The sequence below is a fragment of the Balaenoptera ricei genome, chromosome 19 (assembly GCF_028023285.1).
Source record: "Balaenoptera ricei isolate mBalRic1 chromosome 19, mBalRic1.hap2, whole genome shotgun sequence".
Classification (NCBI taxonomy): Eukaryota; Metazoa; Chordata; class Mammalia; order Artiodactyla; family Balaenopteridae; genus Balaenoptera; species Balaenoptera ricei.
The window spans coordinates 30,086,287-30,113,783 of record NC_082657.1 but is presented as its reverse complement, the minus strand read 5'-3'; the positions used below and the strand labels follow the sequence as shown (position 1 = coordinate 30,113,783).

The 27,497-nt window shown below is 48.8% G+C and overlaps 1 long non-coding RNA gene across 1 annotated transcript in view; it reads right to left on the bottom strand.

The window, feature by feature from the left end:
• Positions 1 to 675: 675 nt before the first annotated feature.
• Positions 676 to 27,497, bottom strand: part of LOC132353291 (uncharacterized) — a 29,932-nt gene continuing 3,110 nt past the window's right edge. The window contains exons 2-4 of the long non-coding RNA XR_009498994.1: positions 7,362 to 7,451; positions 6,581 to 6,771; positions 676 to 2,215 (exon numbers count right to left, since the gene is read on the bottom strand). This is a non-coding gene — a long non-coding RNA (uncharacterized LOC132353291). The remainder of the gene's footprint in view (positions 2,216 to 6,580; positions 6,772 to 7,361; positions 7,452 to 27,497) is intronic.

Sequence of the window (27,497 nt, the reverse complement as noted above, 5' to 3'; positions counted from 1 at the left end):
TCAGGCAGTTTGAGTCCAGAGCCTGTACTCTTGACTGCTACACTGTACAGAACACAGTACTTCTCTCTATATTAAAATTACGTACACCAAAAAGGTAAATTTTATGTGTATTTAACCACAATAAAAAAAAAAAAAAAGAAACACACATCCACATACAAAGCAACATTATGTATTCAGGATGTTTACGCAACACGCTGAGAAGGCTGCCTCCATGCTGGCAGAATGGGGGGAGGGATGAAAGTGATGGGGTGCGGGGGAGGGGGTGTAAAACACAGACAAATGGTAGTTGCCTGCTATGAACTGAGACTCCATTCGGCGCCCCTGAGATCCATACTGTCTTCAGCTTTAAGATGTTTAAGGAGAATTCTAGCACTCCCAGTCCAGCATGAGGGTCCGATCGCAGACCGTGCCCGGTGCTGCCAGCTGCCTGGTCCCCCACCCTCCTCGCCCTCACCTGCGGCCTGGCAGCTCGGTGGGCCATCCCGGCAGCCACCAGCAGTGCGGGAACTGGGGCTGGCACAGGGGGCCCGGCAGGGCACGGCGGGCTGGCTGCCTTATCGCTCCGGACAGAACAAACAGCGTGGGGCCTGACACGGGCCTTCCCCGTGGCCGCAGCGGGGCAGCCAGCTTTTTTTCCTGACCATCTTTGAGCTCGAGATCAGACACAGGGAAAGATTAAAACAAATATGAATTTAATCAAGGGATTCTGCTGTCCTGGGGTGGAAACAGGAGCCTGCTGACATAAAGAGGGGCTGAAGCGCTGGGGAGCCAGAGTCGAATCAAAGCCGCTTGCTTACCACTAACCGCTCAGATGATCCATATCATAACAACAAAAAAGAAAAACAATTATTTATTCTTTTTGATGTTGCAGCTCAGCAGCCACTTGCTTTTTGAAGAGAGCAAGGTCAAAACCAAGTTATTGTTTTTGCCTGAAACTTTGACAGGAACTCTGAGTTCTTCCGTGTGACCTACTTAGATGAGGGATGTGGGAAACTTGGAGATGTTCATTTCTTCTGGGCCACGGATTAGGGCCTCCTTTCTTCTCCTGCCCTCCCTCCTCCTCTCCGTTGCTCGAGCCCCTGTCTTCCTGTTAAGGACCTGAATAAGATGTCCTGGGGAACACAAAGGCCGCCAAGCAAAAGTTGTCTCCTCCAGGAGAGCCTGAAGCCAAGCTCTCTGGATGCACTCCTCCGGGCCATGCCGGAGAAAAGTCACCCTTCCACTGCCTGAGTCACTCCCCAGACACTACTACATCCCCAAAGGCCAGGGACACGACCAGAAACAAATCAGATGCGGCCTCTGTTCGAAGAGAGTTCACCTTGCATGAGAGCAACGTGATTAAACAACAGGTTATAATCCAGGGGATTACATCACCACAGGGGTTCCTGAGAAAACAGGCTCCTGTAATCCAGACCAGGGATCCACAGGCACCCGCTCCGTGGAAGTGGCATTTAAGCTAAACCTCAAGGATGAATCGAGGCTGGCCAGGGGAGGTGGGAGGAAGTGTTGGGGGCAGAGAGAAAGCAAGCGTTAGGCCAGCAGGTGAAAGAAAGTGAGTCCAAGGAACTGAAGGCACTTCTGCCCCGTGGGCATGGGCCTCCAGGTGTTAAGGGGAGGGGGGAGCCTGGGGCCTGGAGGTTGGACAGGGACCAGCTCCTGGGACGGGGGTGGGGGGGAGCTTGTTAGACCACAGCAACGAGTTTGAGTTTCCTCTTCACGGAGATGGGGAGCCACAGCCGAGGCCTTTCAGTGGGGAGCAATGTGGCCAAGTTTGCTTCAGAAGGAGGGATTGCAGGGTCACAAGACTGGAGATGAGAGGTGATGCTGGCCGGGGCCAGAGAGGTGTCAGGGGAGGTGGGGAGAAGTGGAGAGCTTTGGGGAGGATGCACAGAGTACCAAAACAAGACCCTGTGGGACCGAGGGCGAGAGGGGATGGCGCCAGTGTCTGCCTTCGTTGCCTGAGAGGAGGCATGCTGGGTGGGGAGGCGGGGGAGGGGTGATAAATTACCTTTTGAGCTTCCGCCCAGGTGGAGGCATCTGGTCGGATGCTTGGTTCTGGAGCTCAGGAGACAGGGGCCTGGGCACGCAGATTTAAGAGGACGCAGCACCTGTAGACCTCATCGTCCCTGTCTGCCCTTCAGCCTTTAGCTGGTGCCTCCTTGGATTTGGATTTTGAAGTTGAAACCCTGGTGAGTCCCTCATACTGTGCCAAGCCCTGGGGGGAATCAAAAAGCACCATCAGACACAACTCCCACCCCATCAGATCAGTCTCGTTCAGAAGCCAAGAGGGGTGACACACTGTGTCCCAGGATGGGTTCCCCCGAAGCAGAGCCTGAGACAAGAATGCGACTATAAACAGCTTATCAGGGAAGTGGTCCCAGGAAGCCCCAGTAGGGACGTGGGGAAGTGAGGCAGGAGGAGAAGCCGGCCAATACGAGGTGGGTTACTGAGCAGGTGACTGCTGTGGGCGAAATGGGTTCCATCCCGACCAGACCCCTGGGACCTGCCTGAGGGGTGTGCCACCCAAGGCGTAATGAAGCTGAGAGATTCATCCACCATTTGAATCCTCCACTAAGGCTGCTCCTGGGACACTTCGGGCCCGTCCCATGTGGGGCCAGTCTCCCCCTGGCACTCAGAGAATGAGCTCAGATAGTTGCACAGTTCTCTGTGGTGAGAAGCCAGAAGTGGGAGCTGTGAGTAGCAGAGCATCCACCATGTCTGCTGCAGGCAGCAAATCACCAAAATGAGTGAGTGCCCAATAAATGAATGGATTTTTGCTATTTAAAAAAAAAAAACTACAGAGAGCATTTTCTCCAGACTCCCCAACTGCAAGAAGGAAATATAAGAGGGCATAAGAAAAAGCAAGAAATAAATATAATTGACCCCATTTCCACCCCATCAAGGGCCAGACAGAAGCCCAGAGAAGGGACACATCTGAAAATATTCCAGAGAAACACCTCCACATCCAGAGAACAACAAAATGGTTTCATTGAATATGTTAAAGATGTTTACTCCATTTCTTGCTCGAGGGAAGCAGGGAATGTTTCTTTCAACGAAGGAGTAGTATGCTGGGGGAGAACGGGGTCCGGAAGCTGGTGAGGGGACCCTGGAGGCTGGCATGTTGGACGCTTCATTCTTTTTTTTTTTTTTTTAGAAAACTGAAATTTTTTTTAATAAAAATGCAAAAATTCAAGGTTTTTAACTGTTAGAGTAAACAGATATACAATTACTCTGGCAAATTGCTAGCAAAGTTTCTCAATGCTTATTCTTAATGTTATACTTATGTCCCCATGCACCAGTAACTGGCACCTGTCTAAGGACCATATGTTGAAGAGTACATATGTTAAAGAGGTTGTATTATCTCATTTAGCCCTCGTAGAAATCCTACAATGTAGTTAATATTTCCATTCTACAGATGAGGAAACCGAGGCACAAAGCAGTTATCTGGCTAATGAGACCAAATTAGATCCTTCAGTGGTCAATTAGCTTTGCAAAGAGGAAAACCTCTATTTTATGACCGTGGAAGTGTAGCTCACCAGCCATTGTAAAGTTAAGAGTAGCTTAAGAAAAACAGGATGCTCCATTCTTTGCTGGCAATTCTCCAGTGGCCCCCATGGCAGACCTTACCACTTCCACATCCTCTGTGGCCCAACTGGCAACTTCCAGCCCCTGTGCAACCAGAGCCCCGGCCAGAAGTGCCAGCGAATTACCATCCCCTAGGGAATAGCCCCCACGAACAATGGACAGGGAGTTGGCGGGTGGTTACCCCAGCCCCTCTCCCCATGAGGTAACACAGAGGGCTGTGCTTCACGCCATTTCCAGCTGTCCCAGTGGCACTGAGCTCTAGGGGCTCGCCTTGGAAGCTGGCTTCTGGCCACCTTCCTTCCCTGCCTCACTTACAGAAGTGTGCTGAAGCCAGCTCAGACCAGCCCATGAGAACCCATTCTCCCATCTCTTCCCAGCTCCTCATTCAGGTACATCGTGCCAGTAGCTTGAAATCAACCATGGTGGAAACATTTACACCATGAAAACTGGCAGACACTAGAAATCAGGGTGTTTTTTTTTTTTTTTTTCAGGGAGCCAGTTTACTAGCACAGCATGGCTCCCCTATCAGTGTTTCTTGGCATTACCTCCCAGATAAATTAACTTGCACCCAAACCCTTGCTCAGGATCTGCTCCTAGGGAAACGAAAATGAAGACAGCTCCCCTGAGTCTGGAGACCAAGAATGGTCATCTGGGTCACACGGTGGTGTCACAGAGGCAGGAGGCCTTTTTCCACTCCTTACATTATACTCCAGCCTCTTCTCCTGCAGGCCCTCCTTCCCCACTACCCACACACCCAGCATAGCCACATCCGTCCCCCTCCCTCCCAGCACCCTCAGTGGACATCTATTGTTTATACCCACTCAGTAACCATTCTCTTTCTGCTACTGAATGTGCCCTGCTTTTCTTTAGGGAAGGTGCTGATTTGTTTCCACGGTCCCAATTCTTCTCCCCTCTCCACACCAAAACCCTTCGCCTTCGGACTTCATAGTTTATCTCCTTAAAGAAGCAAAGTGTATATTCCCACCTCTGGAATCTGGGCAGAGTCCTGTGACTTGCTCTGGGCAATGAAATGAGGCAGAACTGATGGTGTGTCCAGTCCGAGCCTAGGCCTTATGAGGGCATCACTGTTTCTCATCTTGTGACTTTGCTGTCACCCCGAGGAGGACATTCTGGGCTGCTCAGCTGGTTCCAGGAGGAGAAGAAGAGAGAATGGGAACAGAAGCATCCCACCTAACTGCCTCAGATAAGCCCAGCCTGAAGCAGAGCCTCCAGCCAAACCACAGACATGCGAGCAATAAACATTTCCTGTTGCAGGCTACCAGGTTCTGTGGTTGTTTGTTACGGTAGGGAACCATCCCCACCCATTCTCAGTCCACGTGGTTCAGGGGGAGGGAGAGCTGACCCCATCTCCCAGCTCCAGAAAGGACAGGTACCAATCAGTACACTCTGTGCCTTGGCACCCTGGCCTCAGTTGCTATTTCACAAAAGGGCATGTGATCCAAGCCAGGCCAATGAGACCCAACCCTGGGACATTTTCTGGGACTCCTGGAATAGAGGTACTTGCTTCCCACTGGGGTTGCATAGGTGCTGGGATGTCAACCAGTTGTTGTGGGCAGACTTCTTGCCACTACAAAGGAAGTGACTTCTGGAGAATGGATCCATTGTGTGCTTGTGAACTAGCTCTCCTCCCACAAAGAAAAAAGAAGAAGAAGAAGGAAAGAAAGCCCTGGTTTGCAGCATTTGCCAGTTTCCACGATATAAATACTCCCACTATGGCCAATTTCATGCTACCAATGATTTAACAACACTGCCCAAAATTCCTGAATGTTTTACAGTTGGCTCCAGCCCATGCCTGGAATGGAACCTATACCATGGAAAACAGAGCCAAAAGATGGAGAGATAGACAGTATCCTGGTGATATTATTTGAGCCTCTGGATCAAGCCATGCCTGAAATTCATTAGCGCCCTGAGACTTTACTCTCATGTGAGCCAACAACTTCTTTTGCTTTTTTAAGCCAGTCTGATTTGGTTTTCTTGTATTTGCAACTGAAAGAAGACTGATTAATACACACCCCCTCATGCTCCTCCATGCTTCCATACCTTGAGAAATAATAATAAATAATTTTAAAAATAATAACAGTAACAAAGCAAGCCTTTATTGAGCATGAACTATGTGCCATGCACTTATAGAAAAGTTCAACCTTACAAGATAGACATCATTGTGTCCACTTTTTAGATGAGCAAACTGAGGCATGGAGAGGAACTTGCCTTAAGGTCATCCACTTGAGCCATTCTGCCTCATGGGGGCCCCCAAAGCTCCAGACTCACTTCCTCTCAGCCATAAGTCTACTGGAAAATAGAATTCCCTTTCCCTAACTCACAAAAATAGTGGGTCTGACCTTCATTGCCCCAAATTGGGACAATGGGCATACTTGAACCATTTCCTGTGATCACGGGATGGATATATGAGTTAGCTTAGGCCAGGGTCACAATCCATGCCCTAGGTCTGGGTGTGAGGTCAGTCCCACCCAGACTATACAGACTGAGTCTGGAGGAGGAGTGGTTTCCCCAAGGAAAATGGGGACATTCTTACCAGAAGAAGCAAGAATGATTGCTGAACATAAAAACAACAAATTCCCGTGATATCCATATCCATTCTAGGCCACCATCCAACTCTAGACGGCCATTATTTCTCACCTGGTCTTCTGGACAACTCCCTGACTTCCTCCTCCCCATCTTAACTGTCCTCTACACAGCTCTGAATCTTTCCACTTCACTCCAAAAGAAAAAAACAAACACACACTTCAATGGCTCTCTATTGTCTAACCCATAAAAATCCAAGGCCCTAGACCTGAAACTCAAGACCTTCCCTGCTCTGACCCCAACAAAACTCTTCAGCCTCATTGCCTCCAGGTTTCCTTTCCCCACTTACCTGACATTTCATCCAAACCAAACTAGCTGCTGTTCTTCTAACCTATGTTTTCTCTCCTCTGAGCCTCTAGCTCATGCATTGCCCTTCCCCTGGAATGCTCACCTGTTCCCCTCTTCGTTTCTCTGAGACCCTGAAATCAAGCCCATCAGGAGGGTTCATATTCTGCTGAATCCATGCCAACTCCAATTCTCCAGCCCAGCCACTCCTGCTTCTGACTCCGAGCCCTTCATCATCTGGGCCTCCTCAGCGTTCATCTCCTGGTGTAGCTTCTCTGTTGAGGAAGCTATGAGTTCCTGTGAGTGACAGTATCGTAAGCATGAGATCAGGCCTCCTAGGCAATCAAGCCAGCCTTGCCATTGATCAGGATTCTTTCAATTGCAAGAAACCCAAGTCAAACGCTTTAAGTACAAACAGCAATTGGCTCAGCTGTTTACACACACGCAAAACGGGGATACCCACACAGCTGGATTCAGGGTTTCATTCTCTCTCCCCCTCTTCATGTGTTGTTTCTACTTTCCTTGACCTGATGGCCTCATTTCCTCCTACTGTAGCTTCCTTTATGCAGCTGGAGAAGGTGGTTTCTAGGGATTCCAGCTTACAGCATCCTTAGAACTTGGGTCTCAGAAGATGGAAAACCATCTTTCATGACAATTCTGGCAGCAAAATTCTGGGGAGGACTCTGGCCTGGTTTGGGTCCTATGACCCCCCCTTAAGCCAGTCAATCACTGTGGCCTGAGGAGTAAGATTCTCTGATTGGTCAGGCCTGTGTCACATGGGCCCAGCAGGTGCCACACCCCCTTTAGAACTACACGGAATAGGCCCCCAGGAAAGAGGGCCTGTTGTCAGAAGACAAGGAGAGAGAGAAAAAAGACAGTCGACTTACCCCAGTACCCCAACATCACCCAAGCAGGAGAACTGGTTCACAGCGTGGATTGTCAACTTGGTTGTTGCTGACAATGATGGCTGAAGCAATCTAGATGGGGACAACAACAACGGTAGTTCAGATTTGTTGAGTACCAGCGTGCGGGCACTATTCTAAGCACTTTACATGTCGTAAGTCATTTATTCTTCATAACAACCCTATGAGCTAAGTACAATTATTAGTCCCATTTTACAGATAAGAAAAGTGAGGCACAAAAAGGGTAAGTCATTTTCCCAAGGCCCCCCAGTTAAGAAGTTGAGGAGCCAGGATTCAAACTTCAGGAATGTGGTCCCAGAGCCTGTGACCCCCCCAATGTGCATTACTGTCCACAAGGGGAGCTTGGTGGTGTCGGGTGTGCACCATACACACAGGAGAGCAGGAGAAATCCACCCCCACACAGTTAGAACCTCTAACCTGCCCAAATTCTCCTTCATTAAAATAGCCCAGGGGCCTGGCAGGCCATTTCTGCCTGGCTCTGCCCCAAGGGAGGAAGAGCAATGTGACATCCCAGCCCTTGCCACAGCACCACCCCTCCCCCCCTCCAGCGAGCCTGCACCCCTCAGTATCCAGGGGTTCTCCACCTCTCAGCACCCCGAGCTCCTCACTCAGCAACAGGCGCAGCAGGGAGATGAGGCACCAGAATTACTGGGAGGCTATGGGGACACAGGAGGCTACAGAGGCCCCAGTGCCAAGAACAAAAACCAGAGCCCCACGGACATCATGGGAGAGGGATGGGGAAGAGACAGGCAGACAGACAAACAGACAAAGTGAGAGACACACAGGGAAAGAGCAAAGGCAGAAAGTAAAAGAAAGAGATGGGATTACCCCCTCCCTCATCCACCTGTCAACACATCTAACTCTCCCCTCGCTGGGGCTGAGACCAAGATGGGGAAAAAGGAAGACCTTTTAACACCAGCAGGTAAACGTTGGGCGGCTACTTTTCTTTAGTTTCAATTCTCCTCAAATCTCAGATGCACTGCAAGAGCCTCCAGAGGAGAAGTGAGTAAAGACACGCCCACGGGGGGGATGTCCCTCACTTGACTGCACCCTGGGCAATGGACCTGATGCTCAGGGAGCCCCAGGAACACCTCTCGGCCAAGGCTCCAGAGGCCAAAGCCCATGGCCACTGAGCCCTGCAAAGTGGCAAAGGGAGAAGGCGGAGGGACAGTGTGGAGGGAATGTGCCAGACCCTGTCCAACTCTCTCATCAGGATCTGAACTCCCTTCTGACCCCATGTCACACAAGTCCCCCATTCTCGCAGAATATCTGAGTCCTCCTGTGGAACATGGACTTGAGGGCTTGCTTGTCCCTAACCTGCCATGTGACCTTGATTAAGCCCTTCCCCTCCCAGGACCTCAGTCTGCCACCTGTACAGTGAGGGCCCTTTTAGGCCTGGCACTCTGGGGGGCCAGTGAGTCTGTCGGCCTTCACCAACCTTCAAAGCCAGTGATGCCCTCACAAGGATGCTGCAGCATCCCCCAAATGTCCACCCGGCCCCTCCCCTGGAAGCCCCCTTACACAGTCCAGTTTTCTGCCTCCTTCCTTCCCCGCCTATCAAATCTTAGCTGTCCCATTCCCTCAAGGCCTTGCCAAGGAACTGACCAACCATCCACAGGGACTAAGATGACCCCTGGGGAAATGGGAGGGGAGGCAGGAGCTGAGTGTAGTCCGGTGCACCACCCCTGCTGGAGAACACGGCGGCGGCACAGGACAGGCCAGGCCTTTTGGCTGATGGTGGGCATTTAAGACAGTACGTGCCGTGGAAGGACGTCTGTAGGCTCCCCCACCCCTCTGAGTCCCCTAGAACAGCGGTCCCCAACCTTTTTGGCACCAGGGACGGGTTTCCTGGAAGACAATTTTTCCACGTGGTGTTCGGGGGCAGGGGTTCAGGTGGCAATGCCAGTGATGGAGAGCGATGGGGAGCGCAGATGAAGCTTCACTTGCTCTGCCGCCGCTCACCTCCTGCTGTGCGGCCCACTTCCTAGGTTCCTAACAGGCCGAGGACCGCTACTGGTCCACAGTCCGTGGGTTGGGGACCCCTGCCCTAGAACAGGGCTGATCCCTGGCTGAGAGAGAGTGTGCGGGCAGAATTGCAGGTCAGAAAACCCCTCCCCAGGTCCTGAGAGACAGACCTTGAAGCCTTAAAGAAGGGCGAGCGGGAAGGGAGGCTGACCCGTGGGCACCTTGGCCTTCTTCTCACGGATGACGGGCGTTGGCAGCCACCGAGGGCGCTCGGACCCTTACGTGATGGAACGACGCGTCGCACAACACAGCCTGTGCCAAATGTCAGCCACGTGGCACAGCTCCCCGCCCCCATTCCCAAAAACCAAAGACATCCCTTCCAGAGAAGAAAGAGGAGGGAGCCTCATCATTAACAGCGCTGGAGGCAAGGTAAAGGCACCCGCCCGCTCAGCGCACCCTCGCCCATAATTATGCCAGCCAGGCTTTCATCCCCACGCGCACGCGGAAAGTTTATTGTTGTCTTTCGGCCTTTTTTCAGTCTCCTCTGCCTTTTATGCAAGGGGAAGGGTGCTGAGGGGGTCAAAGCATCCTCCCCCAGCTCCTCTCCTTGCTTCAGTCCTTTTAGAAAAACACCCAAAGCCATAATTTGTCTTAGAATTTCTTTTGAAACAGCTACAAGAAAGACGAACGACTGCTCTTTTCCCTCTGTTTCTGATTCCAGCCACCCCTTTATCTGGCTTTCATTAGAGCCTCGGCCGCGCCTCTTTTGTGGGAGAGACTTGAGGGAGCCGAGGCAGTTTCCCAGCCGCTGTGATGTTGCTAAAGATTAAAAAGGAGCTTTGAAGCTGCACCAGTTCTCTCTGCGCCCCCTCGGTACAGGACCTCAGAAAGACCCAAGCCATCTGGCAAACCTGACATAAAGACAAAATAAAGTGATTGAAACAGTCTCTTCAAAGCCACAATGGCAGATTTGTTGATTTGGGCGTTATCTTTCATGCGAGGCCCTCAGAAGTCACCAGAACACCTAGGTAATCTCAGGCAGGCCTGACTGGAGTGGATGGAGCCTTCCAGGCCGAGGCTCAGAGAGGGGCCTGGCCATGCCGGGCGGGACTGAGGGATGGATGGATGGAAGGCTGCTGGAGGTGGGCCCTGCGCCCCCAGGGAGACTCCACAGTTGGATCCAGAGCCAGGCCCTGGCAATGGTTTCCAGTTAGGGCTGCTCACCCGGGCCCCCCTCTGGTGTCCCACCTCAGGAGGGGCACCTGACACCGGCCAGACAGAGTCAGGACAGGACGGGAAGCTGATGCGAGGCTGTCCTGAGCAGGAGGGGAGTGGCAGGGAGATGAAAGGCCACTGCCCTAATTGCAACCGACAGCCCGTTAGTAATGCCCTGGCAGCTTCCATATCAGAACCTGCTACTCACAGCTCCTGGCTGGGTGAAGCCTGGGCAGATGGCTGTCTGCCAGGGCCCTTGGGAGGGTCTCCATTGGCCGACTGAGCCTGGGACAAGCGAAGGTCTGGAGGAACAGAACCAAAGGCAACTCTGACCCAGTGTTGCATTAACACCCGGGCTGACATCCACGTAATCCAGAGGCTGGCCCTCTTGGGACCTCAGCTGGCCCTCCTGCAAAAGGGACAGGGCCTACCCTCAAAGGCAGAGTTTCTCTTATCCTGTTGGGTAGCAGTGCCCAGAGACCAAAGCCTTGGTCATGGGTGCTCCACTGGCCTGGATGGGGAGCCTGGAGGAGCTGGCACCACAGCCAGTAGTACAACTGAAGAGACACCCCCATCCACACTGACTTTCAGCCCAGGAATTTGGGAGATATCACCCCGCATACCCACTACTGATGCAACTTCAGACAAATCATTCCTCTCTCAGTGCCTCGGTTATCCTAGTAAAATCTGAGAGTTGGAGTTCACCAGAGACATTCAGGTGCTGGGAAGAATTGGGTTCCATGAACATTCCTCAGGGGGCCTAGGTGGGGTCAAGAGAAAGCTGAGCGGTCAGTCCTCTGGGTCCCTGCTTCTCTGCTTTTATCTGTTAAACACATTAGGCTTCAGGTAAAATCTCCAGACTTGTTTTAAGGTTCTGCTGATAAAAACACACATATAATTTAAAAGTCGCAGACCTAGAGGGTCTCTGCTCCTTCCTTCTGACCTCCTTGAAGCTGTGATTCTAACTGGACCCTGATGAACTCAACTAAGAGCTACACTTCATTCTACCCAGTTTTAGCAAAATGATGAATTCGCAAAGTCTGACCATTGATCAACAACCAAGAATCTATTGAAGACCTACTCTGCATTCCCACCCAGGAGAATGTAACACATGCCTGTCTCCAGAAAAGATATCTAAGGGATGTCCACACTCACAGGGGGATGCAATAAACTGCCCTCTGTTTTCTAAACCACAAAAAGAGGGCCACTGGTCACAGGTCTGGGGGACAACTCGCCCATCCCCATCTTTCTTTACCTCCTCCCACTGACCAGATGCAGGACTTGGGTCCCAGCTCCTCCTCCACTGCCCTGCCCTTTTCAGAGGGCCCAAGAGGAAATTTCTCATCACAGCTGGCCCCCAACCACCCTTCCTTCTTCCTAGAAGCCCAGCTGGCCGTGGCGCCAGGGTGGAGGTTCACAGCACAGACTTCCTGGCATCTTGGCAGTGATGTGCCAGCATGAGATTAGGCTGTGTGTCCTCTCGAAGAGAGGGAGGAAGTCCAGCTCCCGGAAAAGCAGGGCCACAGAAGAGCACGTGAGGGAGGGGGCAGCTGCCCAAAAACCCCATATGGGAGTCTTCCAAGTAGACAAAACATCTCTCCTTTTCTAATCATGCCTCCCCATCTTCTTTGTCTGGTGAACTCCTACTCATCCTTCAAAACCCATATCCAATATCACTCATTCTTTGAAGCCTTTCTCTCCCTCATTTCACATGCCACTTCATACACACCTGTCTTAGGTAGCTCTGAAATTAAATGACAGTAATTTTTCCACGAAGAGGTCCTATGTCTGGAAATCAAAGAACCTCAGTTCAAATCTCAACTCCCTTATTTACCAGCTGTGAGACCTTGGACAGGTCTCTGAGCCCCAAGTTCTTCATCTGTAAAGTGGAGAAATAAAACTTTTCCTCTAGGGTGGTTTTGAGGATTAAATAAGGTAATATACATTAAAGAGCCTGAAATTGTGTCCAATGCATACAGGTATGCAAGAAAAGTGAGTTTCATTCCTTCCCTAGCAGAGGGTGAGCATCTCAAGGGCAGAAACCAGGTCTTCATTCATTCATTCATTCATCATTCAGCCATCATCACTGAGCTCCTGTTAAGAAGCAAGCCCTGAGCCAAAAGCTAGGTTCTCCAGCAGGTTGCAAGACAGACACTGGCCAGATGCCCATCAATCTCACAGTTGGTCTTCTCCATGTATCTCCAGCACCCACTTTGGCTGACGCTGTCCCACCCTTCCCAGGTGGTTGGCTAAGGGCAGGCCTGCAGAGTCCAGGATAAAAGCTGCCTGCCCCCTAGGATTGTCCGCAGACATTTCTCCTACACTAGACATCCTTTGCAGACAGATCCTTGTCTGAACACTCTTGGAAGAGAGAGATGAAGAGATGCCATCACCCCACTCTCAGGGAGCTCCTGGTCCGATGCGGAAGACACTCACTTCATCCCTGGGGAGTTTTCAGCCTAATGGAAGAGACAAATACATAGTTCTCTACCTTGAAAACTCCCAATCTGATGGGAGAGTCACATTTTCCTGACTTGGGGAACTCCTAGTCTGAGAGCAGATAGCAGACTCTCATTTTCCCCGATGACAGAGACATATTTATCCCTGGACTGTAGAACTCCAAGTCTGATGGAGGAGACACATGGCTCCTAATCTTGGCCCAGTCTATCACTGATGGGGACGAGATTGTTCCTGTCACAGGAGGGCACCTCCTCTGATGGGAAAGGCAGTCTGTGCCCATAGATAGCTTGAGAGTCAGATAAAACAACATGCATGGAAAAAAGAGATCAATCTAGAGTCCCTTTGAAAAGCTAGCTGTGCAGTGTCTCTGTTTGTCTGTAGCCTCAGAAGTGATATTCCTGGCTCTGCAGATGCACCATCCTAATCCACAGGGCTGGACACAAATGACACAGAATCGTCTGCCTCACAAGCATCCAGCCAAGGCCCCTCACCAGAGGATCCCAGCCAGAGCTGGCCTGAGGCCCCCATCGCTGGCATCTTATGCCAGTCTTGCCATGGGAGACTTTCTCAAGATCAGGGACATCTGGGCTGGCCCAGCTCCCAGAGGCCACCGACATGAAAAGAGAGGGGTCGGCGGAAACGCCATCTGCACATCATAAAGCCTCTTGGTGGTTCCCGGAGGCTGTCTCCAGCTGCGGCTGTGCTGCCCAGAAAAGCAGAGGAAGGTACCAAGTGGCCACGAGGGGGAGAGGGAGAAGGATGGCCAAGAGGAGAAAGCTGGGCTGCAGTTCTTCCACCCAGCACCTGACACACTTTGTAAATGAATGTCACCTGTTTGTCTCCCTGTCACTGCCCGGGACCACAGGTCATGCTTATCCCCGGAGGTGACTTGGTGACATGAGCAGTGTACAGTAGTGGTCATGCACTCCGATTTTAGAGTTGTACTGCCTAGGTTCAAATCCCAGATCCACTCTCTAGGCGAGTGAATGGACTTTGCTGAGCTTGTTTTCATACCTGTACATTAAAGATAATAATCATCACACCCGTAATCATGGAGTTGCTATAAGAATTGCAAGAAATAATACACGTGTTGAGCTGTACACTTTACATTCGTGCACTTGTTATACTCTGATAAAATTTCATTATAAAAGAGGTAATGTGTGTCCCGTGCCTGACTTAAAGAAGTACTCAGTCTCTACTGACTCTTATTATCATTGTCTTTCCTTCCAGATACTGTCCTGAGGCTCAGGAAGCAGGCACCTAAAAGGGGTGGAGCTGTTGGGGATATTTCATTGGCCACCCACCCCCAAGGCCTCGCCCCCAGCACCAAGGCTACAGCTGATTGGACAGGAGGTGGGACCTGGTCCAAGGGAAGCTATCTATTGGCAGTTGAGCAGAGCCTGTCAGATTCTCCGTGGAGAATTTGAACTGGGGTCAGTCTGTTAGGTTGTGTGGATCGATGGTCCTCTGAAGAACAGAGGAAGAAGGCAGAGAGGAGGAGAGAGGTACAGAAAATTGAGAACAGCAGAGATGAGAGAAACAAAAGGTTCCTAAGAGACAGGAAGAGATGGTGGGGAGCCCTCGGTTTGGGGTTCTCACGTGATTTCCCAGTAGACAAATCTGTTCCGTAACTCCTGACTTCGGAGCCTGTGAGATGAATCCTGCCAAGAAGCACAAACCCATGTGCACAAACACAAGAAGAGTACACACATGTGCACATACCACACACACACACCATGTCCCATCCTACCAACGTTCACGCACTCCTTTTTACTTTTTCTTGACAATTCCCTCCCACATCTGAACAACTTCCAGAATGGTAAATCTCAAAGGAGACTCATTTTGTTGAGTGGGTGCAAAAGCTGAGAGACGGAGATGAATCCTTCTGGACAATAGAATTTTTGGAGAAGGCAGAGAGAGAAGAGAGGAGGCGGCTGGCTGTAGGAGACGAAATACCGGCGCACAGAGAGATCTCATGGGGAATTTCATAAAGTGTCTGAACTGTGGTGTGTGATCCTAATAGCAAAACTTCATTAAAATCACCTCACTTGAGTAGCATTGACATATATACACTACCAAATGTCAAATAGATAGCTAGTGGGAAGCAGCTGCATAGCACAGGGAGATCAGCTCGGTGCTTTGTGACCACCTAGAGGGGTGGGATGGGGGGGTGGGAGGGAGGCTCAAGAGGGAGGGGAGATGGGGATATATGTATACATATAGCTGATTCACTTTGTTGTACAGCAGAGACTAACACAATATTGTAAAGCAATTGTACTCCAGAAAAGATGTAAAAAAAAAAAAAAATCACCTCACTTGCCATCTCGGTTCTGCTCACCTCCATGTCGGCTCCATTCTTGGAGGGTCTGCCCCCCATGGCTGGCAAGACAGCTGCTGCGGCATCTCCTAGAGCTGCATCATCCCTTAACCATAGCCAACAGGGGTCTTGGTTTGGGTTCCCCCAGAAGCAGACCCCGAGACAAGGATTTGAATACGAGTCATTTATTAGGAAGTGATCACAGGAAATGCTGGTAGGGGAATGAGAAAGTGAGCCAGGGAAGGAAAAAAGTCAATAAAGGATGTGTTACTGAGCTAGTTATCTCTGCAGGCGTCCAGAGCCTAATCTTACTGAGGAGCTGTGAGAAACAGGGTAGAGCATGCATCCAAAAGGGAATTGCAGCATTTATCTACCAGCTCCCATCAGCCATTGGTTGAGGGCTGCTCCAGGGCTGGGCCTAGGACTCCTTACATGTTACACATGAGGCATGCCACTCTCCTCACCCGAATCCCAGCCCTGGCAGCTCCTTGGTAGAACTGACTCTGGTACTTGGGCCTGCTGCATGCATGAGCACAGTGGGCTCCAGCAGCCTGAGAGAGCCCTCAGGCAGAGTCCCGAGGACTGGCAGTTGGAAGTTCAGCCAGCGTTCATGGAAATGGCAGATGCCAGGGGGCTATGGTAGAGGCACAGACAGCAGCTACACCGACAAAAGTCTCATTGTATCTCAAAGGTTCTGATTGGGTCATATGTTCATCCCTGGACCAATCACTGAGGCCAGAGTGATGTGCTATGCTAATTATATTAGGCAAGGGGTGGAGGGGGACGGGGGAGGTCGGGGGTCAGGGACATGAGAAGGTGGTAAGGAGGCGTTCCCTCTGTATTTCATTTAAATGGGTGAGGGTGGACCACAGCAGCCCTCAGCAATACGGCTGATGGATGCTAGGTGGCCAGAAAAACAAAACACGCAAAGGTCCACTCCTCAATCGCCAAGTTAATTGGAAGGTGAGAAGGTTGTATTTGGCTTGTCAAAAGCCCTTCTGGTCGAACATTTGAGCTGGCCACTTGCCCTTATCAGAGTGTAAAGCATTAATTGAGTGCTGATTTGTGCCAGACACTGTGCCGGGCTCTGAGGGGGCACACACAAAAAGGTGTCACTTCTATTCTCTGAAAGCTCCTGGGCAAGGGTAGCAGTGGGGGAGGAAAAGACAATGACTACTGTTTCAACTACCATCTCATCATATCTGTTCATGAGATGCCCCTGATTGCAATACACACAGTTTTTATGAACCACCAAGCAAAACTAAAAGCCACCAATTAAATTATGTTACACCACAGATTGTAATTCCTTCCAATTTCAGAAATAGGGAATGTTTAAAAAGCCCATCTTAGAACTGATGGATTACAGTAATATTTTTATAGTTCATACAGGGTTTTTCCCAGGCATTATCCCATTAGATGCTTTCTACAAATATCAGGGGTAATATCGCTGCTATTTCCATTCCATGAAAATGCACTCAGAGTGGTCAAGTGACTTGCCCAAAGTCGTTAAGCTACTAAATGGTCAGAACAAGTCTCCACCCCAGGTCTGTAGCTGCAGAGCGAGGATACCATCAACCCTGCCCGGCAAACTTCTTTGAATCCTGGTTCTTCTTTTTACCAAATGTCGACTCCTCCCACCTCTGCTTCTGTCCTGCTCAAAACTGACAGGGAGCCCAACCAGCACCACCTCTTTCTGCTACCACCCACCCGCTTGCCCAAGCTTGAGATATGTCCAGCCCCAGGACCCTTACTCCTGAGAATATCTTCAATTAGAACTGCTTAGTAAAGGTTTATATGATAGTTTCCTCACATATATGCCTAAATGGTCCCAGGCTGAGAACCATGACTGGCTTCAAGAGCAAGGCAGAATAGGCAAGGTCCCAGGACAGATGGTCATGCTGCACAATTACCACCAGAGGGCAGCTCTGCCTAGAGACAATGGTAAACAGGAGGTTAACACTAGGGCTGCAAGTGACTCCCATCCCTGCCTCAGAATAGCAAATAATAATACTTACTGCCAACCCTTACTAAGCCCAGCCCTGTCCTAAGCACTTTCCGTGCATCAACTCACTGAATTATCACCAATGTGGTTGGTACATTTATTACCCCGTCCTACAGATGAGGAAACTGAGGCTTTGAAAAAGTTAAGTAATGGGTCCATGGTCATACAGCTAGAAAGGCGTAAGTCATGTATCTGTTCTACTAAAATCTGAGCCTCCTGAGCTCAGGGGCTGTGTCTTGTTCTTGTCTGAGGCCCCACAGACTCTAACACAATCACTATTTGCTTAATGAATTCTGTTGAAGTGAGAGCCTAGGGGCTCAAGGGCTGTTGCTGCATTCCCCACCCTCCCCCCCCCCCCCCACCGACTCATCCCTGCCCCTGAAGGAGATCACTAGGCTCAATTCAAGCACTACCTCATCTAGGTGTGCTGTCTCTTGGACAATGATTCTTAGAGCTTGTCCTGGCTCTGTTGTGCCAGAATCTCAGGATCCACAACTCACCAGTGGAAGAGAGAGTTTTACATTTTGCAGTGGCTTGGTAACTCTGAAGTTTCATCCTGTAGGTTGCTATCTTTGCCACATCCAAGAGTTGCTGACTATGCAGTTGAGGGGGTCAGGGAAGAGCACAGGTAATGTGAATTCATTCAGCAATCCCCACTGGGCTCCCACTGTGAGCCAAACACCAGGTAAGTGGCTTGAGGGAGATAGCGGTAAGTGTGACACAATCCCTAATCCCCTCTTGGAAGAAAAAATCAGTGGCAGCCAGAAGGAAGAACACAGAAGGAAGTCCTGCCTACACTAAGAGAGAACCCCAACTCTCTAATAATTTGGGCAACAAAAATGTATTATGCACAGGCTAAGTGCCAGGTGCAGGGGATATAGCAGCAAACACAAAAGAAAAATAGAACAGGTCTTGCCCTCATGAAGCTCTCTGTCTAATGGGGAGACTGATAATAAATAAATATGCAGTTGCAAATGTGATGTATTTAAAGGAAACAGGAAATGCAGAGTGGTAGGAAAGAAACTATTGATAAAAGAGGCTCATGTCAGCAGGGTTTGGGGGTTATCTTTCTGAGAATGATAAGAAGGAACCTGCTGTATGAAGAATGTGGGAACAGCTTTCCAGAATGAGAGGACAGCATGTATGAAGGCCATGCATTTAGAAGCATGTGGCATCTTTAAGACTAAAATTAGGGATATTATATCTGGAGTATAATGAGTCAAAATGGATTATGGCACAAGACTGGGTCTGAGAGGAGGGCCCAGGACAAAAGCTCAGGTTTTTATAATTCAAAGGTACACGCACCCCTACGTTCATAGCAGCACTATTCACAATAGCCAAAACACGGAAACAACCTAAATGTCCATCGATGGATGAATGGATAAAGAAGATGTGGTACATATATACACTGGAATACTACTCAGCCATAAAAAAGCACAAAATAATGCCATTTGTAGCAACATGGATGCAACTAGAGATTATCATGCTAAGTGAAGTAAGTCAGAAAGAGAAAAACAAATACCAAATGATATCACTTATATGTAGAATCTAAAATGTGGCATAAATGAACCTATCTACAAAACAGAAACAGACTCATAGATATAGAGAACAGACTTGTGGTTGCCAAGGGGGGCGGGAGGGAGAGGAATGGACTGGAGTTTGGGGTTGGTAGATGCAAACGATTACATTTAGAAGGGATAAACAACAAGGTCCTACCGTATAGCACAGGGAACTATACCCAATATCCTGTGATAAACCATAATGGAAAAGAATATAAAAAAAGAATGTCTATACGTGTATAACTGAGTCACTTTGCTGCACAGCAGAGATTGCCACAACACTGTAAATCAACTAGACTTCAATTTTTAAAAAGCTCAGGTTTTATTTTATTTTATTTTTTATTTTCTTGGCTGCACTGCGTGGCATGCAAGATCTTAGTTCCCCGACCGGGGAATCAAACCCGTGCCCCATGCTCCAGTGGAAGCTCAGAGTCCTAACCACTGGACCGCCAGGAATTCCCCCAAAGCTCAGGTTTTATCTGAGTGTGAAGGAAGGCCACTGAAGGGTTATGAACAGGGTGAGGTTATGGTCTAAGCTAATCTGTGTTTGTAAGGTCACTCTGGCTGTCATGGGGAGAGTGGATGGAGAGTGAGGCAGAGTGGAAGCTGGGAAACATGGCAGCTCTTGCTAAGTCAATGTCAAGGACACATAGATGAGGGGGCTATTCCCTCCTAATGGGGACATATGGGAAGGCTTCGAGGAGGGGATTTTTCCCCAAGTGAAATCTCAAGAGGCAGGAAAAAAGGAGAAGGCTGCATTCCCCCTTCCAAGCTTTTTCCTCCTGAATAAAAGGAAAACTTGTTTTTCCTTTTTCTGCCTCAGAAACTAGAAAGCGATGAGCATTCATCAATCAGTATCTTCCAAATCACCTACACGGAGGATTAAACAACAATTATAACAAACCATCGGCAATACCAAGTGAGAATAACCCAATGACATTATCAAATTTGGCATAAATAGATCTGGCTGAGCCTCACAAATTTTGTCCTGGGGCTGACAATGTCAGCAATTCCAAGTCTGATCCCCGCTGGCCTCTGAAAGACAAGATCACAGGAGAGCGAGAGGCAGAAAAAGCCTCCCTGGTTGCATTTCCCTGAGCAAATGGGCACATTTGCCTCTGGAATGAGCGGGGCAGTGTCAACCAAGCCGATCAGAATGTGATGAGTCAGGAAGAGTCTTTCTGCCAGCCCTTCATTGGTGACCAGCCTCATGAGGGCCAAGAGCTCACATTTTGTGAAGCCTGTTGTGTTCATTAAATACCGTATGCTTCTGTTCAACCAGGTATCGCCTGCCAGCCAAGTTTGCACGGCAACATGCCTCCAGGCTGCATCCATCTCAGGACAGGTACCAGTCCTCCCTGTTGTCTACATCCTCCTCTCACTGGACCCTCACAACAGTGGTCCCCTCAAGGCAGGTAGAGAAACTGAGTTTAGAAACTGTTTTGTTTTTGTTTCTACTAAATTGCTTTGCCTATCCAGCATCCATTCTCCAATCCTGTGGTAACAGCACCCTAATTTTTCTTGGGGATCTCAACTTAGGCCACATGGTTTAGGTGGCACCGGCCTCCCACCCAAGTTCCAGGGCAGACTTATGATCTAGACTTGGCTTGTCATTGAAATCCACAACGATCAGGGCCACCTCCCCCCACCCTGCCCCTTCATGGTAATTGATTCAGAGTGGACACATGATCGAAATCGGTTCAATCAGATAACCCCATGACTTTTTGCTGGACCCCTGGGGGAAGGAGCATTCTCTTTTCTCTGGATTGGGATCTATGAGGATGTCAGCTTGGAGCTGCTGAAGGCCATGAGAGCCTGTCTGAGAATAGGACCAGTGCAGAGGAAGCAGAGCCAAGAGATAGAGAAAGCATGAATTTTTGGACATCATTTGAGCTTCTGAATGGAGCCATACCTAAAGCTCAACCTCATTAGGGGTGGGTTTCTGACACCGCCAAACAGAAGCATTCTGACTTTCACATGAAGGCTAAGCAATGCAAGGATGAGGACCAGGCATTCTGATTTCTAGTCCAGTGCTCTCACCCTACATCATGTTCCAGGTGACTTTATCCAACCACATGTCCAAACGTGACTAATCTGTATGGCTTTACGGTTTACTAAAAGAGAAATATTTTTAAAACAAAAACATCTGATCACAACATTGTTTAATCTAACTGAATCACAGAGCCATGGGAGGGGCCCTGGAGATCATATCATCGAGTGGTTTTCAAAGATTTTTAGCAACTTCTTATTTCAAACGAAATATTAAGCAGAGCTCTTGTGTGTAAAAAATAAAAGCAGTGTCTCTTTAGTGCAAATGTATTTTATCTTTTAAGTTAAAAGTTTTAACATTTACTTTTTTAATAATCAATGACCTAGGGACTTCCCTGGTGGCGCAGTGGTTAAGAATCCGCCTGCCAATGCAGGGGACACAGGTTGGAGCCCTGGTCCGGGAAGATCCCACATGCCGCGGAGCAACTAAGCCCATGCGCCACAACAACCGAGCCTGCACTCTAGAGCCCGCAAGCCACAACTACTGAGCCCAAGTGCCACAACTACTGAAGCCTGTGCACCTAGAGCCCGTGCTCCGCAATAAGAGAAGCCACCGCAACGAAGAGTAGCCCCCGCTCGCTACAACTAGAGAAAACCTGCACGCAGCAACGAAGACCCAAGGCAGCCAAAAGTATATAAATAAAAAATAAAGAAATTAAAAAAAAATAATCAGTGACCTAAATTTCAATGTGTTTGTTTCCAAGGTGTAAAAATTGGTTAAATAGGGAATCAATAGAGAAAAATCAATGAAACCAAAAGCTAGTTCTCTGAAAAAAAATAAATAAAATCAATAAGCCTCTAGCCAGGCTAAGAAAAAAAGAGACACAAATTACTAATATCAGAAATGAAAGGGGTGGTGGGAGGAATTGGGAGATTGGGATAGACACATATACACTATTAATACTGTGTATAAAATAGACAACTAATGAGAACATACTGTATAGCACAGGGAACTCTACTTAATGTACTGTGGTGACCTAAATGGGAAGGAAATCCAAAAAAGAGGGGAATATGTATATGTATGGCTGATTCATTTTGCTGTACAGTAGAAACATAACATTGTAGAGCAACTATACTCCAATAAAAATTAATTTTAAAAAAACAAAAAAGGAATGAAAGAGGGGATATCATTACAGCTCCTACAGGCATTAAAAGGATAATAAAGGAATACAATGAACAACTGTATGCCCACAAACTTGATAACCTGGATGAAATGGACCAATTGCTTGAAAGACAAAATTTGCCAAACTCACAAAAGAAGAAATAGACCATCTGAATTGGTCCATATCTATTAAAGAAATTGAATCAATAATTAATAACCTTCCAAAAGAGAAAGCATCGGACCCAAATGGGTTCACTGCTGAAATCTACCAGAAATTTAAGAAAGAAATATACAAATTCTCTATAATCTCTTTTAGAGGATAGAAGCAGAGGGAATATTTCCTAACTCATTCTATGAGGCCAGCATTAGCCCAATACCAACATCAATCAGAAACATTATAAGAAAACTACGCACCAATATCTCTCATGAACATAGATACAAAAATCCTCAACAAAATATTAGCAAATAGAATCCAATAATGTATATAAAAGAATTATATTCTACAACCAGGTGGGATTTATCCCAGGTACTCAGACTGGTTCAACCTTCAAAAATCACTTAACATAATCCATCACATCAACAGGCTAAGGAAGAATTAACATGATGATATCAATAGATAGAAAAAAAGCATTTGACAAAATCCAACACTCATTCATGATTTTAAAATTCTCAGTAAACTAGGAATAGAGGGGAGCTTCCTCATCTTGATAAAGAACAGCTACCAAAAAAATCTACAGCTAACACCATACCTAACAGTATGCTCTCCCTCTAAGATCAGGTACAAGGCAAGGATGTCCCTTCTCACCACTCCTCTTCAACATTATACTGGAAATTCTAACCAATGCAACAAGACAAGATAAGAAAATACAGATTTGGAAGAAGAAATTGTCTTTGTTCACAGATTACATGATCATCTGTGTAGAAAATCTGAAAGAATTTTTTAAAAAGCTGGAACTAATAAGTGATCATAGCAGGTTGCAGGAATTAAGGTCAATATACAAAAGGCAATCCTTTTCCTATATACCATCAATGAACAAGTGGAATTTGAAATTAAAAACACAATACCATTTATACTAGCACCCCCCCCCAAAAAAATGAACTACTTAGGTATAAATCTAATAAAATATGTACAAGATCCATATGAGGAAAACTACAAAACTCTGATGAAAGGAATCAAAAAAGAACTAAATAAATGGAGAGATATTCCATGTTCACAGATAGGAAGACTCAATATTATCAAGACGTCAGTTGTTCCCAACTTGTTGTATAGATTCAATGCAATCTCAATCAAAATTGCAGCAAATTATTTTGTGGATATTGACAAACTGATTCTAAAGTTTATATGAAAAGGCAAAAGACCCAGAGTAGCCAACACAATACTAAAGAAGAACAGAATTGGAAAACACACAGGGACTTCCCTGGTGGTCCATTTACTACTGGACCAGAATCCACCTTCCAATGCAGGGGATGCAGGTTCAATCCCTGGTCAGGGAACTAAGATCCCGCATGCTGTGGGCCAACTAAGCCCGCACGCCACAAATACTGAGCTCGCGTGCTTCAACTAGAGAGCCTGTGTGCCGCAAACTACAGAGCCCACATGCTCTGGAACCCGCACGCCACAACTACAGAGCCCTGGAGCCTGCACGCCACAACTAGAGAGAGAAAACCCGCAAGCCACAACTAGAGAGAAGCCCGCACGCTGCAACGAAGGATCCCACGTGCCGCAACTAAAGCCCAACACAGCCAAAATAAATAAATAAATTTTTTTAAAAAATAGTTGGAAGACACACTACTCAACTTCAAGACTTACTGTAAAGCCACAGTAATCAAGACAGTGTGGTGTTGATGAAAGAACAAACAAATAAATCAGTGGAACAGAATTGATAACACAGAAATAGATGCCTATAAATATAATCTACTGACAGGAGTAAAGGCAGTATAATGGAGAAAAGAATCTTTTCAACAAATGGTCCTGGAACAACTGAACATCCATATGTAAAAAAATGAATCAGGACAAAACCTTACACCCTTCACAAAAATTAACTCATATTTCCTATTTGATCGAGGGCTCCAGGTTTATCTTTATCATGGCAGAATCTGAGTCCAAATGACTTTGCAGCTGTCTGCAATGGGCACCATGGCTTGGACTTACTGCACTTGAGCAAGTGGCTCCGGGGCCACAAGGGCAGAGGCAGCCCAGGATATCTACATGGACAGCTGCCATCTGCCACCTCTCTTTTGTTCACTCAGAGGCAGGCAGCTGGGGCCTCATGAACAACCCTGGAAGCTGCACCATCGACAGCCTGTCACAGCGAATCACCTCAGGCTGCTGCATCCCCAAAGAGCTGCTCACCGACCCAGCCTCGGCCCCCTCTGGGGCTCTCACAGCAGCACAAACAGGCTGGTGCCAGGTAGGCCCATCCCTGCTGTCAAACTGGGGCACCTGCTCCAGCTGCTGGGGGTCTGGGCTCGGGGAATGCCACCTCCCCCTTTTCCCCCAGGGACAGAGTTCAGGGCACCCCCAGAGTATCCAGGAGAACGGCAGTTTCCTGCGCCGTTATATTTACTTGGGAAGGCTTTCACTGTGCAAGAAGCCTTTTCACTTACCCTGACCCTCATGCCAACAACACAGGCTGCACAGGGCAGGTTCTGCCCATTCCTCACAGGAGAAAACTGAGGCTCAGACAAAGGAAGACAAGAGAAGAAGTAGTAGCCCGAGGACAACTGGTCATGGGAGATCTTCGCCCTGCCTCACTGCTGCATTAGGGGGCTTTGGGGAACACAGCAGGGCAGAGGGGAAGGTCGTGGGAGCCCCTGATGCTCAGGCCTTTCAGTGTGTCTAGATCAGGGGGTCGGCTCCCAGTAAGCCTTTTTCGTCTGACAGCTATAAGGGGATTCCTGTAAAGAGTCCCCACCAGCTCTCCCAGAACTGCCCCAACCAAGGGAGACCACACTCTATCCCAGGGTCAGCTGTGTCCCAGGGCGCCCTCTCCACAGAGGCGCCAAGGTCAGAAAGAAGGCCCAGCTGTGGTGGGAGCCTGGCACACCTCAAGGTAATGAGTCTGCTCAGGGCCTGGCCTGCCCCAGCCTCAGGCCCACTGTGCAGCTGCAGAGAGGCCTGGGCCTGAGAGAGCCGGTCAGAGGCCATTTCCTGGGAATGCCACACCCCCCAGTGGCCAGCCTTCCCCAGTGCCTCTCTCCTCCTCCTCCTTCTCAGATTCTCCCAGAGGCCACCAGTTACCTCCTGTCCCCAATTAAAAGACCCTCGGGGAGGACAGAGTGGGGGAATCATCTCACAAAACAGTGGTAATTATTCATTCTTTCATCCAACAAATATCTCTTGAGGGCCTGCGCTGAGCCTGGCACTGTGCTAGGTGCAGAGGACACAGTGCAAGGGAGACAGACCCAGTCCCTGTCCCCAAGGAGCTGGGAGTCCAGTGGGGAGAGTGGACAAACACGCACACAGACGGGTAACTGATACGTAACTCCACAAAGGGAAGCAAAGCCACACGGGGCTGAGGAGTCAGAAGTGCTGCTGAGGCAGTCACCCTGGAGCCCAGGATGACCCGAGGGCAGAAGCCAGGCCAGGAGCTGAGGGGAGAGTATTCCAGGCACAGGGAAGAGCAGAGGCTGTGGTCCTGGGTGTGTCAGAACAAGTGAGGAGGCCGGTGTGGCCCAGCCACGGTGACAGGGGGAAGAAGTGGGGCTGGAGAGATAATGAGACCAGATCAGGCCCTGAAAGCCAAGGTAAGGGTTTGGCTTTGACTCTGAGGAAGATGGAGAGGCACGAGACAGTTCTGAGCAGGAGAGTGACATTATCTGAATCACGTTTTTAAAGGATCATAGAATATTTTAAAATTAGGACTTCCCTGGTGGCTCAGTGGTTAAGAATCCGCCTGCCAATGCAGGGGACACGGGTTCGAGCCCTGGTCTGGGAAGATCCCACATGCTGCAGAGCAACTAAGCCCATGCACCACAACTACTGAGCCTGTGCTCTAGAGCCCGCGAGCCACAACTACTGAGCCTGTGGGCCACAACTACTGGAGCCCGAACGCCTAGAGCCCGTGCTCCACAACAAGAGAAGCCACCGCAATGAGAAGCCCGCACACCGCAACAAAGAGTAACCACCACTAGCTGCAACTAGAGAAAGCCCGCCAGCAGCAATGAAGACCCAATGCAGCCAAATGTAAATAAATAAATAAATTTATTTTAAAAAATTAATGCTAGCAGCTGACATTTACTGAGCACTTACTCTACACCAGGTCTCACTCTCGGTGTTTTGATTCTGACTTCCACCCTCTAGCTGTGTAACATAGGTGGCTCCTGTCTGGTCCTGATGCTGCCTCTGTAAGATGGACACGCTATCTCCTCCTCTGAGTGTTGCAGGGAGGACACTGAGGAAGGGTCCAGGCTGGTGAGTGCACAGCAGATGCTCAACAAGTGTCACAGCAGTTATTCATGCCCAAAGCATCAGGGGCTGTGTTCTAGGAATCTGGTGAAATGCATCAGGCCAGTCCACCTTGGAAAGAGAAAGCATCCATTCGGCCTCCACGACGGAGGTACAGCAAACCAGTCTGCAAGGGAAGCGACAGAGGCCCACAGATGTAGGAAGGTGCTGGGTGGGACTAAGCAAGGTAAAGAGCCAGCCTTGTCCTCTCCCATCGTGCTCCTCTTCTTCCACCAATAAGGATGCACGAGAGAGAAGCTCCCTCTCCTTATGAGGGGTGACCAGCTGCTGGCAAGGAGCCTCCCCTCGCAGCCCAGGTCAGAACCAGGCCCCTACACAGGTCTCACAAAACCTGAAGTTTGGGGACTTCCCTGGTGGTCCAGTGGTTAAGAATCCACCTTCCAATGCAGGGGATGCGGGTTCAATCCCTGGTCGGGGAACTAAGATTCCCACATGCCACGGGGCAACTAAGCCCGCACGCTCCAGAGCCTGTTTGCCACAACTAGACAGAAGCCCACGCGCCACAAGGAAAGAGCCCACATACCACAACTAAGACCCGACGCAGCCAAAAAAATAAATAAATACTAAAAAAAAAAACCCTGAAGTTTGGCCATTAGAGAGCTGGTCCATCAAGTCAAGCAGTCATCTTCTATTGGTCAAGTACCCCTTGTTCCATAACAGCAAAACTATTTCCATTCTTCAACTTACCTTTTGATCCTTCTCAAGGCACAAACATCCATTTCTACACCTTTATGTGAGTATATGCATCCCCTTCTGGAATTTGTTTTCATCTAATGCTACTCCAAACATGCAGGAAGAGACTTTGGAGATTATCTGACCCTCTTTTTGAAGAGCAGTGTGACCTAATGGTTAGAATGTGGGGTTTGGAGGTAGGCAGACAAGGATTCAGATGCCAGACAGGCAAGCTGTGTGCCCTTGGATAAACCACCTAACTTCTCCAGGCCTCAGTTTCCTCACCTGTGG